Source organism: Lissotriton vulgaris, chromosome 9 (genome assembly GCF_964263255.1).
Source record: "Lissotriton vulgaris chromosome 9, aLisVul1.2, whole genome shotgun sequence".
In the NCBI taxonomy this organism is placed as follows: Eukaryota; Metazoa; Chordata; class Amphibia; order Caudata; family Salamandridae; genus Lissotriton; species Lissotriton vulgaris.
Window position 1 is genome coordinate 143,158,234 of NC_141697.1, and position 15,411 is coordinate 143,173,644.

Below are 15,411 nucleotides of genomic sequence, written 5' to 3' on the forward strand. Positions count from 1 at the left end.
CCATTGTATCATTTACACTGACGGGTCAGCGCAGCCCGCGACGGGGTCAAAGCACACATTTTCTGAGGCCTGCGCAATTGTGGTGGGTACTATAGTGAACGGTAAGTTCAAGTCTGATGTCGTGCATACACAGACCTTATGGGACTGTACCGCCCAGTTGTCAGAGCTACGCGCTCTGATGCTTGCATTGGAGTACGCAGATCCTAGTGTGATTACTCTTGTCGTAAGTGACTCTTACTACTGTGTTCAATCATACAATGACAATCTGTTCTTTTGGACTCAAAATGACTATGGTGATTCAAAAGGTCGCACAATAAAACATAAAATGATCAGGGTTCGAGTAGCTGAACTTAAAGAACGGCTCGAACTTGTGTTTGTAATTCATACTCTTGGTCACCAGCATTTTGGAGTTCACGCTTTGGGCAACAGTCTTGCTGACGAGGCCTCCAAGACAGCAGTTGCAACATATTTGGTAGCAGCAGTTACACGTTCCAAAAGTAAGATTGATGATGACATCTTAGCAGCTATTGCCGCAACAGAGAAGGGAGGTAATTACCTGAAACGTTTCCTTTCTAAATACTCTTATCATTTCAGTCCTGATAAAGTTCCTTATATGAGAATTAACGACGTTGGTGACAGGTTAATTCCCAACGAGGACCGCAGGCAGACATTGATTACAGCAGCCCACGAGGGGATGGTCTCTGCGCATGCTGGCGTGTCAGCTACTGTATCTCTCCTACAACAGCTTTACTGGTGGCGGGGAATGTACAAACAAACGCGTGATTATGTCCTTCAATGTGACATTTGCCAGCAGATTAAACCTTCTACTGCTGCACGCCCGCCACAGACTCCGTTGTACATATCTAATAGACCACTTGGTTGTATTTACTTAGATGAATGCGGTCCTTTATCATCTGATACTGCGTATAAGTACATCTTAGTTGCAGTTGATTCTTGCACGCGCTTTGTGTGGGTGCGGCCACAACGCAGTGCTGATTCCAGAACTGTTGTAAGGGATTTGCATGTATTTGTGGGAATTTTTGCATGTGGTACCTTCCATTCGGATCAGGGTCCGGCGTTTGCCTCTAAGTCATACAAGGATGCAATGAGTTCTTTGGGGGTCCGAGTCAAATTTTTGTCTCCATATGGGCTGAGGGCAATAGTGTAGTGGAGCAGATGAACCATGATTTAAAGCAATCCTTGACAGCTAAGGTATTAGGTACAGGCCGGAACTGGATAGCCCACCTCCAAAGCGTTCAGCGTGCACTTAATAATCTCCCTAGAAAGTCTCTGGGTGGGTGGACCTCATACGAAATGCTCTTTGGTATCAAAATGTTTGTTCCGGACCTTGAGGGTCGAGACCAAGTGGCGAGGGCCGCTCCCTTTGAATTGGATGAACATTGTACTGTTTTCCAGAATCTACAAAAGACCCGAGACAGTCGTGCAAAGGGACATTTGCCCTCCACATCTGATGCTGCGTTGCAGATTTCAGTAGTTTGCTGGCTACCCAAAGTTGGTGAACTGGTCCGAGAGAAAGCCGAGAACAAGAAGGAATTTGGTCCCTCATATCGAGCTCCAGTTCCCGTTCTTGGCGTGCAGGGCACAAGAACAGTAATTTTACCTCCTCTTTCGGGTCGCAAGGGGAACAGGTACATCTCCATTGACAATGTCAAACTACACAGAGTGGTCGATTCTTCTTAGTATGACACCTGCAGTCTCTTGTTCGGCAATGCTGCGAAACTCTGTTTTGGCTCCAGATCCTACCATCGGCCTGATGTTGTCATTGAGATGAATAAAGTTACTAATACTTTATTGAATCCACCGGCTGGTGACCCCCTTAATGATACTGAGTATACTTACCCCACTGACTTATCTATGCCCGATTTGGAGACCTGTGTGGCTACTCAATCACGTTTTTCATGTGACACTACCACATCGAAGTCCCCTTCAAAAGTTTCGATTTTTGATGCTTGGTTTAAAAACATTTTTTGATTCACCCTTGAACTTACTTTTGGCTCGTGCTTTTTTCAATTTTTTTGTTCATGTTCATTTGATTTATGGTGTATTTTTTCTGTCTTGTGAACGGACACTATGTAAAAGAAAGATCTGCAATTAGACTAATTGATGGAACTTTGGCACCCCACTCCTCATCCCACAGAATAAAGAGGGACCAGACATTTGTGAGTATCGCTGCTTGGCCTGTCTTAGATGGGAGCGTATGAGATGCTGTTAATTTCCAGATTCATGGTCCCAAAGAGGTTATTAATGTCCCTAATGTACTTCGTGTTTCTATGGGGGATGTGGTTAAACAAAATATTCGCTCTGATGATTGGGACATCCAAGCTGTACAGTCTCTATTTTCTGATTTGAAATATTATGCTGCCTTTGATGCTGAAAATTTGTATTTAGATTCTGCTAATTATGATGATTTGTTCTGTTACCAACACTATGGAAATCACTTTCTGCATAAAGCAAACACTTTTAGAAATATGGTAAATTACACACAATGGGAACATTGTCCCGCACCTGTTAAAGGCAGCTCTAGAACTCTGTAAAAAAGTTTTCTTACTTTACTGATTTTAATAAATCCAACCCTGATGCATTTTATTTTAAGGTGACTCTTGCAAGGTTAGACTTACCCAACAAAATCGCTGTATTCAAAGTCCTTTATTGACCAATTGGCCAGTGGGGGCTATAAGCTGTGGAAAGATACTATAGATCTTAAATCTGGTTTAGGTTCTAAAAGTTGGCAAGTGCAAGGCACCGAAGCTTTGCATCGTGCATGTCTCATCCCAAACCATATGTTGTTTCTGAATGCTTCTATTTCACAAACCACCTGCTTTGGATTGGCTACGTCTAAGAAATTAAATGCTCCCTCATTTCCTGATTTGGGTGAATACCCACATTGGAATAATTACACCAGTTCTTCCCTTACTGATTTACAGACCCTGTTGCCAAATTCGTCCTTTAACATTTCTGGTCTGATTCGTGAAGGCTGCCTACTGTGGCAAAAGAGTGCAGATACCTGCCAACATTGCTTTCTAAGTCTGACCCCTGGTTACACAGCGGTTAGAATAGATCCCCGTATTCAGAGTGGTCATTCTGTCACTACCTATTCTGTAGGCAAGCTGTGCCAGAGCTGGCTCAAACACTCCACCTTGGCGTCAGTAAAATTACATTTATCCAAATTAACTGACACCATCGAATTGAATGATTTTGTGAAAGGTCCTGCCGCTGGCAGATCAAAAAGATGGATATATGCTATTTCCAACGAGGTTTGGAAACTGTCCCAAATTGAAACTGCTTCTTGATTTAGGGCTATTGATCAAGCTAATTTAGAAAAAGTACTTGCTGTTGTGGATAATAGCATTAAAACACTTTCTTCCCGAATTTACACATTAGATAATATTGTATCATCTGTTGTTGACATTGTGCAAGAAGATGTTGCAGTTCTGTACCATGGTCAAAATCAATTGCGTTCTATTATGCAGTTTGCATGGACTTTACAGACGTTGAAGGGCTGGGAAGGTGCCTTGGGATTACATGAACGCAACTTCGTTATTTCTACCTGTTAATTTGACTGTTAAACAACAATTTATGTCAATGAAAGATGCCACGTATTGAGAAGTTAGAACCGTTACCATTTTCTGTAGCCGAAATTAATTCTGCAGTTTGGCTTATCCATGGGTTAATAACTCTCCCTTTCCCTCTGTTGTCTAAATTTGAAGCATGCATGAAACACTATGCCATAGGCAGATTTGAGCCCTTAGGTAGCGCTTTTCTTCATTAAGTGTCGAATCTACCCTTTACATATAGGTGCTTGAGATAAGGTAAAGAGGTTTATTTAAAGGGTGAAGACTGCACTTCCACTCCCGATCACTCATTAGTCTGTCGAAATTTGCAACTGCACGGTTTGTGTAATATGACAGCACTGAATTTGGCCTGTGTTTTAAAAGGCACACCAGCCCTAGCTATTACACCTACTTTCACGTTGTTAGCAAACGGTAGTTATTTGTTATTGAATAATGAAGATTGCTGTGGTATGCTTGCGGGAATTCCGTACATCGTTACTGTTTCTCAACGTGGTGTTTGCTGTAAGAATGTTCTGTTTCCTCCTCCACATGGGAGGCTCGATGTATTCATCTGGCCTTCTATCCCAACCTTGAATGCAGAGTTCAACAAAATGAGTCGAATAAGAGCTCTATTGTCCCAGGAAGAAGACGCCCTTACATCTGCGCGTGAAACATTCATCCTTCACCTTGCTACACTCATACTGAGGTACTTGCCTTTTTACATACAGATCTGCCCCTGCATTTTGGTGCTTTGATTCACACAATATTCAATGCCTCTTCCACTAAGGGATTGGCACACTTTTTTAAAGTAGTAATGGGAATATCTAGGTCATTTTTGTTTTGCGATTCTCAAATTGCGATTTTTTGGGAATCGCAATTAGAGAATCGCAAAACGAAATGTAGGTAGGATTAGCACATTTTTTTACGAATCCCAATTATTCCTTATTTGCAAATCGCAAATAGAGATTCGCAAATAAGGAATACCTTCTCATTCATGCCTATGGGCTAGAAGGCCCATAGAAATGAATTGGAAGACATTCTCAATTTGCGATTCGCAATTAGAGAATCGCAAATTGAAAATGCAATTTCAGGATTTCAAGGGTGTCAATAGGACACCCTGTTGCACCCCTGAAATTAACATGTGTGCACATGTGGCCCACATACATGCCCTAAGGGCATGTTTGTGACCCACATGGCACTTTGAAAAATGCCAAAAAGTGCATTATTCAAAGAAATCACAATTTAGCACCAACCTGAAGTTGGTGGTATTTTGCGATTCCTTAAGCCACAATTCGCACAACTTGGGTGCTTCCTACATTGCATTTAAGGAATCACACTTTGCGATTCCTTAAATGCAATTGCAAAATAAGGAATTGCAAATTTTGCAATTCCTTATTTTGCATGTGAGTATTTGTGTGCTACATACCACACTGCCCTAATTGCGATCACAAATGCTGAAATTCTGCGAATTTCAGCATTTGCAATCACAAATGGCTACCTACATATGGCCCTAAGTTCTGGCCTTGTGACCTCATTCCAAACTATATTTAGTGTGATACCGGCATTTTTTCATTCTATTTTTTCCAGCCTGTTTGGCGGTTTCCCGTTAATTTTCGCCTTAGGAGCCGGTGTACTACTGTTGATTTTCTTGCTGAAAAATGGTTGCACGTCCTGTGCCCCTAGACAACCAGCTTTGGCTGCTCCAGCTTCGTAACCGGATGCTTGAATACTATGGATCGCTACCTCTGGCTACTTTGAGTGTGACGTATGGTTTATCCTTCAGGTTTTGATATTTTACATGCATGCAGCCAGTCTTCCACTACCTGGATTGGGGTTTCGAATTGGCTCTGGATTTGTGTCTCTGCAATACGGTGCCTCCTAATCCAGAGTATGATCTACTAATGAGTCCCTTAGTTGCTCATGAACTAGAATATTCTGGTTTTGGGATTATGGCCTGCGCAGCGGCTCATGGAGTCCTAGGCAATTGGAATATATGGTCTGCAGCCCATGACTTCTTGGCACGCAGTTATCTCGAAGAACACCCGAGTTATCCAGTATTGGGGTATCTTTCATAGATTCACATGCCTGAATCATTCCCTGTCACTGAGGTGGGAGTCCCACGGTATATAAAAAAACAGTGCCAAAAGTAAATTACAGTAGTAGGCCCTATGAGAAAGGCCTGAGGCCTAGATTGTAGTAGCCTATCTATCTCATTATGCTAAAAAAAACAAAGACTTTGTTCCAACCAATCAGCTCACAGCACCCTCTAGAACCCTCTCTGCAGAGCCAGTTCTCCTCAGATTTTCACCGCACGTCGTGTGGAAGGGAGTCTCCCTGAGTCTCTACTCAGTTTCTTCTCTACTTCAGGATGTCTGACAAAAAGGCTTTATTTAAACCTTGCAGAACATGTCAAAAGAAAAGGGTCCATGTTGATGACCAACATAAGGACTGCATTTATTGCCTTCATCCAAAACATGAGGCAAAAAATTGTAAGATCTGCCGCACCTTCCCTTCCAAGACCTTGAGGGATAGGGAGGCCAGAGTCCTCTTATGGCTCAAATCCTCTTCAACTGATGATGAAGACAGAGTTTCGACATCAAGTAAGAGAGCTAGATTGCAGGAGGATTATCCAAGTGAGGGGAGAAAGCATGTTAAAACCTCCAACTCCACTTCGGGCTCTTCACAGAGATCTTCATCTTCTCTCCCAGAAGCCCCAGCTCTCAAGGAAATTACAAAGAAAACTGTGAGTAAGACCTCTTCTGTCTCCTCACCTGTGACTACCATCTCATCTTCTGCTCCTTTGTCTACGGCTATCATTTCCATCACAGCCATCACCTCTCCTATCTTGTCTACTAGGATCTCCATTGTGACAAAAAGAACCATCGTCGACGATCCGTCGACGACAGTCTCGTCATCGAAGAAGCACTCGGAACGAAGACACCATCGAAGCCCTCGTCGACGAAGTCATCTAAGGTACCGTCGACGAGCGTCTCGTCGATGAAGAAGCAAAGTCCGTCGACGATGATTTCGTCGGCGGTGGTCCCGTCGACGACTCCGTCGACGTCAATTCTGTCGACGATGGTCCCGACGTCGATGCCTCCAGCAAGACTAATAGCTGTTGCTACAGCAAAGCCTCCAACCACTATACAGACTTTTTCTATGCCACTTTCGTCTAAAACTTTTCAATTAATATTGTACCAGCGGCAAGAAGGTGCTTACATTTCGCCACTTACGCCCTCCCATCTCTTAGAAACGTATGCTCATGAAGAGGAGGAGGATTTTGAGGATGATCACAATGAGGGAGCTTTTGGGATAGCTCACCATCCTTCAGAATTGAACATTAAGTGCCAGGATGATGAGGAGGATGAAGACTATTCAGAACATTACTATCAGGAGGACATTGTAGTGCCTCATCAGACAGAATCCCAAAGGCGATCTCGTCCTTCGGAATCCAGCCATCTGCCACTGAGCCTTATACAGGATTTACAGGCCATTTTTCAGACTATAAACAACGTTTTCCGCCTCAGCAGGTCGTGCCTCCACCTCAACCTGAGATTCCACCACCTAGGTCTCCGGTAACGGAACTACCTCAACCTGATTTGCCTACGCACACCCCGGATACTTCTTCGGATGAAGAAGTAAAGGAGGGTGAGTTTCCAGATAATCCTCTGTTAGATCCGTGGGATACTTACGTTATTCCCATGCCGTCTCCACCAACTCCACAACCTTCAGACTCACCACCTTAAGACATAGGGGGCTTCCATAATCTTATGCAGCGAGATGCAACTAGATTTCAACTACCGGTAACAGTGGAACAGACAAAATGTTTTCTTCATGATTTTAAAGAGGAAACTAGGAAGGTGTCAAGAGCCATTGCTATTATAGATTATATCTGGAAAGAGGGAGTCAAAGTGATGATAAATCCTGCTTCTGTGCCGGCTGTGTTTCCAAGGATTGATAAAAAATATTGCGCTCCTCTCACTAGTCCTTCATGCCTCATTGGACATCCGCGGCCGGATTTGGTCATCTCGCAGGCCGTGCAGCAAAGATCCAAAACCCAGCCACCCCCATCACAACACCACCAGATAAGGAGGGGCATCATTTGGACCTTATCGGTAAAATAATTTCAACCATGGCTGCTGCCTCGATCAGAGTTGCAAATTCTTTGGCGAATATAGGGTGCTATGATCGCCAAATGTGGTCAGAGATGGCTGCTATGATTAATCTAATTCCAGAGGATAAAAGGCAAGAGGCAAGCAAGATCTTAATGGATGGGGAACGTGCAGCTGCAGAAACCATCGACTGCGCTTTGGATATTGCAAATACAAACTTTAGACAACTGGCAGTTCTCAGATGACAGGGCTGGCTAAAGACTACCACCTTTAGGTCCGAGGTCCAACTAAAGATCTTGGACATGGCTTATGACGGAGAGTCTCTATTTGGAAAACACATCGACGAGCTTCTCCAAGCAATCAAGACGGACACTGACACTGCAAGATCCCTAGGTTCATTACAATATAAGAGAGGATCTTTTAGAGGTGCTAGAGGAGGTGGATACTCCTCTTGAGGAAGTAACTACCAACAAGGCAGACAATATCAGCCTCAGTACCGGCAACATTATCAGTATTCTTATCGCCAGTCCAGAACAGCTAGTTTCAATCGCCAAGGCGGACAAAAGCGCACAATCAGGGGCGAGACACTCAGAAAACAGTCAGTTCAGCCGGGCGCCAACCTTATTTCCTTCCCTCCCTGTGGGCGCGGTGAGATCTGCCTTTAAAAAACAGTGGCAGCGGATTACATCCGATCAGTGGGTGCTGGACTTAGTTCAACATGGACACACCCTGGAGTTTGTCACGAAACCACCAATAACTCCGCTCAGGGGTCTCCCTCCCCCTCGTCTTCACTTATTGTTCAGGGAAGTTCACTCAATGCTCCTCAAGAACGCTATAGAAAAAGTCCCAGTTCATCAGAGGCGGACAGGCTTCTATTCCCGTTTTTTCCTCATAAAAAAGAAATTAGGGGAATGGCGACCGATCTTGGACCTGCGCAATCTCAACAGATATCTCAAGAAGCAGGGTTTCCGCGTGGTCACTCTTTCGGAAATTCTAAGCTGCCTAAACAAGGGAGATTTATGGCTTCTTTGGACATGGAAGACGCTTACTTTCACATCCCAATTCACCCAAAACATTGAAAGTATCTCCGTTTCACTGTGGCTGGCGCCCATTATCAGTGCAAAGTACCCCCATTTGGCCTCAAGTCGGCTCCAAGGATCTTTACGGAATGCCTGGCTCCGGTAGCGGCAGCACTACGCTCTTCAGGGATCCAGGTTTTCCCGTACTTGGACAACTGGGTAGTCAAAGGTTCATCAAAGTGCACAGTACAGAACGACATAGCAGAGTGTCGCAATCTCTTTGCATCCCTATGTCTCACTGTGAATGAAAGCAAATCTCAAACTCTTCCGAAAAGAGTCCTGCTTTTCCTAGGGGCTCGTCTGGACACAAAACATTGCGAGGCATTCTTGTCTCAAGAAAGGCAGCTCCATCTAAAGACATTGGCCATAAAACTGTCAAAAAGAAAGTCACTTTCTGTTCGCCTATTTGCTTCACTTCTGGGAATGTGTTTGTCGGCCATAAATCTCATTCCACTGGCACGTCTCAAAATGCACCCTCTACAGGTGACAGGTTCCTTCGAGGACATCATCAAAGTCACCCCACGCATGGTAGATGCTCTTCAATGGTGGATGCAACTGTACAATCTAAAACAAGGACTCACATTCTTGCAAGCTCCTCCGGACTTCATTCTAACGACAGATGCGTCCATGGAGGGCTGGGGAGGTCATCTCCAGGACTTGCAAGTGCAGGGCAAATGGTCCCAGAAATATAAACAATGTCACATCAACAGTCTAGAGTTGAGAGCCATCTTTCTATCCCTACTTCCCAGAATCACAGGGTCTTCAGTCCTGGTCAGAACGGACAATACCACCAGCATGTTTTATGTAAACAAGCAGAGAGGGAGAAGGTCAGCTACGCTCTCAAAGGAGGCTCAGGAGTTATGGGAATGGCTGACACTTCACAACATAACTCTCAAAGTGGAACATGTCAAGGGCCTCCACAATACCCTAGAAGCCAAACTCAGCAGATCCTTGTCGGATTGCCACGAGTGGGAGCTGGACAACAATCAATTGACCAAGGTGTTTCAGACTTGGGGCCAGCCAACAACAGGGATCAAGAGGAAATGCCCTGTCCATGCGATGGTCAGGGATTTATGCCTACGCCGATCCCGTTGATTCCACGAGTGTTGCGCAAAATGAAACTGGAGAGCTGCCGTCTCCTCCTAATTGCTCCCAGATGGCCTCATCAGTATTGGTTTGAGGAGCTCATGTTACTATTGCAGGAGCCTCCAATCGAGCTTCTCCCGGCTCCAACACTACTGTCACGCAACGGGGTCAGATACTTCACCCGGACCCTCAATCTCTGAAACTGCACGCATGGCTCCTAACTTCTTAGAATTTCAACACCTCCAAATTCCTCAGGATTTCCGGGACATCTTAAAGAAAGCACAAGCCCAGAGCACATTAAAGACTTATCGTCTCAAATGGAAGCGATTCTGCTCCTGGTGTACTTCAAATGCTTTACACCCTATTGAAGCTCCAGCAGAAAAATTCTTCCTTATCTCTTACATATGGCTCGTTCTGGTCTTTCTTTCTCTTTGAGAAAGGTCCATCTAGCGGCTCTATCCAGATTCAGGAAGGTGGCTGACATTCCCTCACTATGTTCTTCATCGCTCATAAAACAGTTCATGAGAGGTCTTTTCCGGACTTATCCTCCGGTTAAACCTTCACCACTGGAATAGGAACTCAACACAGTCCTTTCACAACTGATGAAGCACCCGTTCGAGCCGATTCACAAAGCCAACCTCAAGTACCTGACATGGAAGGTCGCCTTGCTTTTAGCCCTAACTTCTGCCAGAAGAGTGGGAGAAATTCAGGCTTTCACTATAAAGGAACCTTTCTTACATTTCTCTCAAGAGTATGTCACTCTTAGAACGAATCCAACTTTCATACCCAAAGTGCCTTCTCAGTTCCATCTAAACGAACCAGTGAAATTGCGAGTTTTCTTCCCAAATCCTACAACCCCAGCGGAAAGAACACTGCATTCTTTGGACATTAAACGATGTTTGAAGTTTTATCTTCAAAGAACAAAAAGCTTCAGGAAATCAGATCAGTTGTTTGTGGCTTATGGCCAAGCTACACTGGGAAAAGCGGTCACTAAAGCCACAATTTCGAGGTGGATAGCCTCCGCGATCCATTTTTGCCACATCAAATCCAACCGACCATTACAAAGAACTGTCAGGTCGCACTCTACAAGAGCTGTGGCAGCATCTACAGCATTGTTTGCAGGAGTGACGCTAGAGAATATCTGCCGTGCTGCAACATGGAAGAATGTCCACATGTTTACAAGACATTACTGCCTGCAATAAGCAAATCAACATGATGCGGCAGTTGGTCAAGCAGTTTTACGTCACCTGTTTCCATAAGAACAGATTCAGGTAACCAATATTTTATTCATCTTATAATAAGTCTATGCCTTCAATATTTCTGTAAAGGTTAAAGATGTACATGTTTTACAGATTACTTGCTTCTTTTGTACTGATATTACTTTTTCTCTTAAATATTATAAGACTGCTCTTTAGCATTTAGTCATGTTTTTTAATTGATAATGTATTTACTTCACTATTGTTGGTTGTTAAAAATATGTTTATGGGAGTGTATCACAATAAGTCTCCCACCATCCGCAACCGACTTTTGTCTGGCATACTGCTTGCTATTCTGATTCAGGCATGTGAATCTATGAAAGATACCCCAATACTGGATAAGAAAACAAGTTACTTACCTGTAACTTCAGTCATCCAGTATTGGTATCTTTCATAGATTCACATGCACCCACCCTCCTCCCAGGAGAGTCAGGTCCCTAATCTTTGGGATACTCATTCCCACTTGTGCTAACGAACATCTGAGGAGAACTGCCTCTGCACAGAGGGTTCTAGAGGGTGCTGTGAGCTGATTGGTTGGAACAAATACTTTGGTCTTTTTAGCATACTGAGGTAGATAGGCTACTCCAATCTAGGCCTCAGGCCTTTCGCATAGGGCCAACTACTGTAATTTACTTTTGGCACTGCTTTTTTATATACTGTGGGACTCCCACCTCGGCGACGGGAAATGATTCAGGCATGTGAATCTATGAAAGATACCAATACTGGATAACTGAAGTTACAGGTAAGTAACTTGTTTTCTTGTCCTCTGATGGTGCTAGAGGCTCCGGCTTTTGAAGAACATGTGTGTTCCTTTCCATTTCTAAACTGGATGGCTGAAATGTTCACGGATGATAACAACGACTTCCTATTGGAGGTGGTTGCAACTTACTGTGCCTATACGCTGTTGGATTGAAGTGAAAACATTTTTTTCTACTTCATAGACACGTACTGGACTGGTGATTTTTTCACTGATGCATTAATGTTTCTTCCATCTTTTTAATTTGAAGTTTTCTTCACACCGTGGCCACCCATGAATGTTTTGTATGTTTGATAATTATTAATTTGGATTTTTACTCCCAATTGACATGTTTGGCAAAATTTCTGAACTTGGTTCTGTCTCATTCGAACTTGAACTCTGCATTCTACAAATATTGCCCCCTTAATTGTGTGTTCTCCAATCAAGGGAGGGTGTTTTGAGGCCTGAACCTAGTTTTTGCACACATTATGTTAGCATGGCTTATTAGAAGTTTAAATGCCATTTTACCTTTTGCTGCTTTTGCACACAACACTGCATATAGCTGTTTTTGTAAGTTAGGCTGCTTGAAATGCTTTACAGGAGAAAAGCTTGTTTTTGACATCCCTAGACTTACATCGGGCCCTAGTGTTCACAGTGAGTGCTGAAGCCGTCAAGGTTATCATAACATGGTAGCTGTTGTTTGAACTGATCGGCTAATGCTTTTAGACACAACAAATGGCAGCTCTGAGACCGCCGAAATCCTGGCGCCTTTATTATTACACTGCAGCCAACATTTCACACACTTGGACGTTTTCTGTTTCCAGGGATGCAGAGAGCTTTTGCTGATCCTGATGTGATTCACTCTTGCTGAGATGAGAGGTAATGGGGTCCCCCAAACAAGCCTAAGAGACCTTCTGTAGTTTATAAACATAGTTCCTAGATAGGGAGGGTGATATAACTAGGCGCTATAAGACCTGTTTTCACCATTATTGTAATATGATTTCTCCTTTTGTGGTTTATGGAATTGTTACAATGCTGATCATATTATTTCTAATCATATGTCTGCTTATGTTGCCAAAGATACTGCACATGAGAGCACGTCGTTAAAATAAATATTTTAACCTTACCCGTGTCTCTTTTTTACTCCTGTTCCCACCATTCCTGAGTTTATCCTAAGTCGCATGTTCTGGGTTGTCTAATCATTGGTTACTGTGCTATAGGACAAAGAGCTAATGTGACACTGATGCTAGCTGGTTGGGGTTGAGGTAAGTTTCTGGTACACCACAATTCACTGATGCCCTTGGTCTCTGTGCACAGTTCTGTGTATGAGCAGGATCCTTGCAACAAGAATGTTCCTCCTTCTAAACAAGATGGCCCCCATTCCGTTAAAAGTGCTCGTCCAAGCACCTCCACGAAGGCAGCTCCAAAAGGGAAGTTTTATTCAGTTTCCTGAATTGGACTGGTTTGAGATAGGACTTGCTGCCACATCTTCTGTCTCTAAACATGGACATTCTACTAAAGGATGCATACAGACTTGTAAAACCATGGAGGATCAACCTGTTAGCAAATAGAAAAAAATCTTCAAAAATACAGTTGTCAACATTACTCCCCCACAATAAGGTTTGGAGTATTTTGTCCAGTCTTCTAAACAGATCTTTCGCTATCCAGTAAAAAACAATTTGTAAGACATGAAGCACTATCATGTTTTACAGGATTCCTCCTAGTAATGACAGGGGCAGCAAGCACCAATTCTGCACATCATCTATGACCTTATTCGCCACTGGAACCAGAGTATGGTCCAAAAAATACTTCTTGTTCCTCAAGTAGCTGAATTCCTCCAAATCAAGCTTGACTGTAAGCTGAAATTTGGATCTTGGGTGGCAAGTATATAGCAGAATGACCACTGATGTATCACAGTAAATACAGGATCTAGACAATGAGCCAAACTTCTCAAATATTTTGAGGGCTCTCCCTAAGACTGATTCAAGGCCTGCAAAGCATCGGAAGATATCATCTGCATTAGGGGTGGGCAAAAGTCACGGAAGGGACTATCGCGGAGAGGCACGGAGATTGAAGCAATTTCTGTGCCTCTCCGCAATATTTCCGTTTCGCGAGCCGCCCGCCTGCCTCCCGCTTCCCACCCACCTCCTGCCCGCCTTCTTAAATTAAATGTAAAGTCTAAATACACAACTTAAATCAAACTTACCTTATTGCGCCGCCATCTTCCCCGTCGCGGCTTCATCTTTGGAAATTGCGCATGCGCGGGAGCCTGCGCAAGTGCAGTTTCCAAAGATGATGCGGTGATGTGGAAGATTGTGGCGCAATAAGATAAGTTTGATTTAAGTTGTGTATTTAGCATTTACATTTCATTTAAGACGGCGGGCGGGATGCGGGCGGGAAGCGGGAGGCAGGCGGACGGACAACTTCCGTTCTGCCCAGAATGTAAATGTAAATGTAAATGTATAGGCATTTATATAGCGCACTACTTACCCGGAGGGTCCCAAGGCGCTTCGACCGCTGCGAAACCCTTCCTGGCTTCCCTGAGAGATGGTCCCTTAATGGGTATCTCCAGGGTGAGACCAGGCATCCCCGGCGGTCTGGTGGGGCCGTTAGTGAAGATGAGGCAAGCTAATGCCCAGAGTTGCCGAGTGTGATCGCTGATCAGAGTGGGCACCGAGGCGAGAGAATTATCGAGTCCGCTGACCCTGGTCCAGAAACCTGCCGCGCCGGGAATCGAACCCTGGTCCCGGGCCGTCCTCTGCTCTCGGGTCTGCCGCCTCTAACCAGTGAGCCACACTACTTCAATGGGCAACAATTTGCCCCGTTTTTCCGCCTTCTTTGCGGAAGGCGGAAAGTGCAAATTTCTGCTCATTCCGTGGGCAGAACGGAAGTGTCCGCCCACCGATAATCTGCATAGAGATACAAAATATCCTCCCATGAGGGATCCTAGCACAGACCTATAATCAGGGTATTGCTCATGGTGGACTGAGGCAGGGAGGGGTTGAATAAGATTTCTAAGAAACATACAAAGGGCTCCTTTCTGAGTGTGATGTCGGTCACTGATCCCCACAGCGTATGTCTTTGGTATCTCGAGCGCAACCATGATACAAAAGTCTTTTTCAGACTGTTGGGCGATGGCTCCGAAGACCTTGATGGAGCAGGACTGGGCAAGGAGCGTATGGTATCCAGAGCTTCTGAGAATGAGTATTGATCCTCCGATCACGCTGCCTCTTCGAGAGGATCGTCTGACGCAGAAGCAGGGTAGGGTTTTCCACCTGAACTTGTCAACTCTGCGCCTCCATGCGTGGAGTTTGAGCTGCAACAGTTGATAGCTTTTGACCATCCTCCTTAAGTCTTTAACGGTATTCTAGCGGCCAGGCTTCCCTCCACTAAGATGGTATACGCCTGCCATTGACAGAAATTTGTAATATACTGTATGGAAAGGCCCAGTGACCCTCTTTCTGCTTCTCTTTCTACTGTCCTTTTATTCATCCTATCCCTTACCCAGCAGGGCTCTGCTTTGGGAATTCTCAAGGGTTACTTTACTGTACTGTCTGCTTTTTTGCGGCT

At 44.3% G+C, this 15,411-nt stretch overlaps 1 protein-coding gene across 1 annotated transcript in view; it reads left to right on the forward strand.

Moving 5' to 3' along the window:
• SPTBN5 (spectrin beta, non-erythrocytic 5) overlaps positions 1 to 15,411 on the forward strand; it is a 2,284,272-nt gene that overhangs the window by 1,474,177 nt on the left and 794,684 nt on the right. The gene's annotated exons all lie outside the window — the stretch shown is intronic.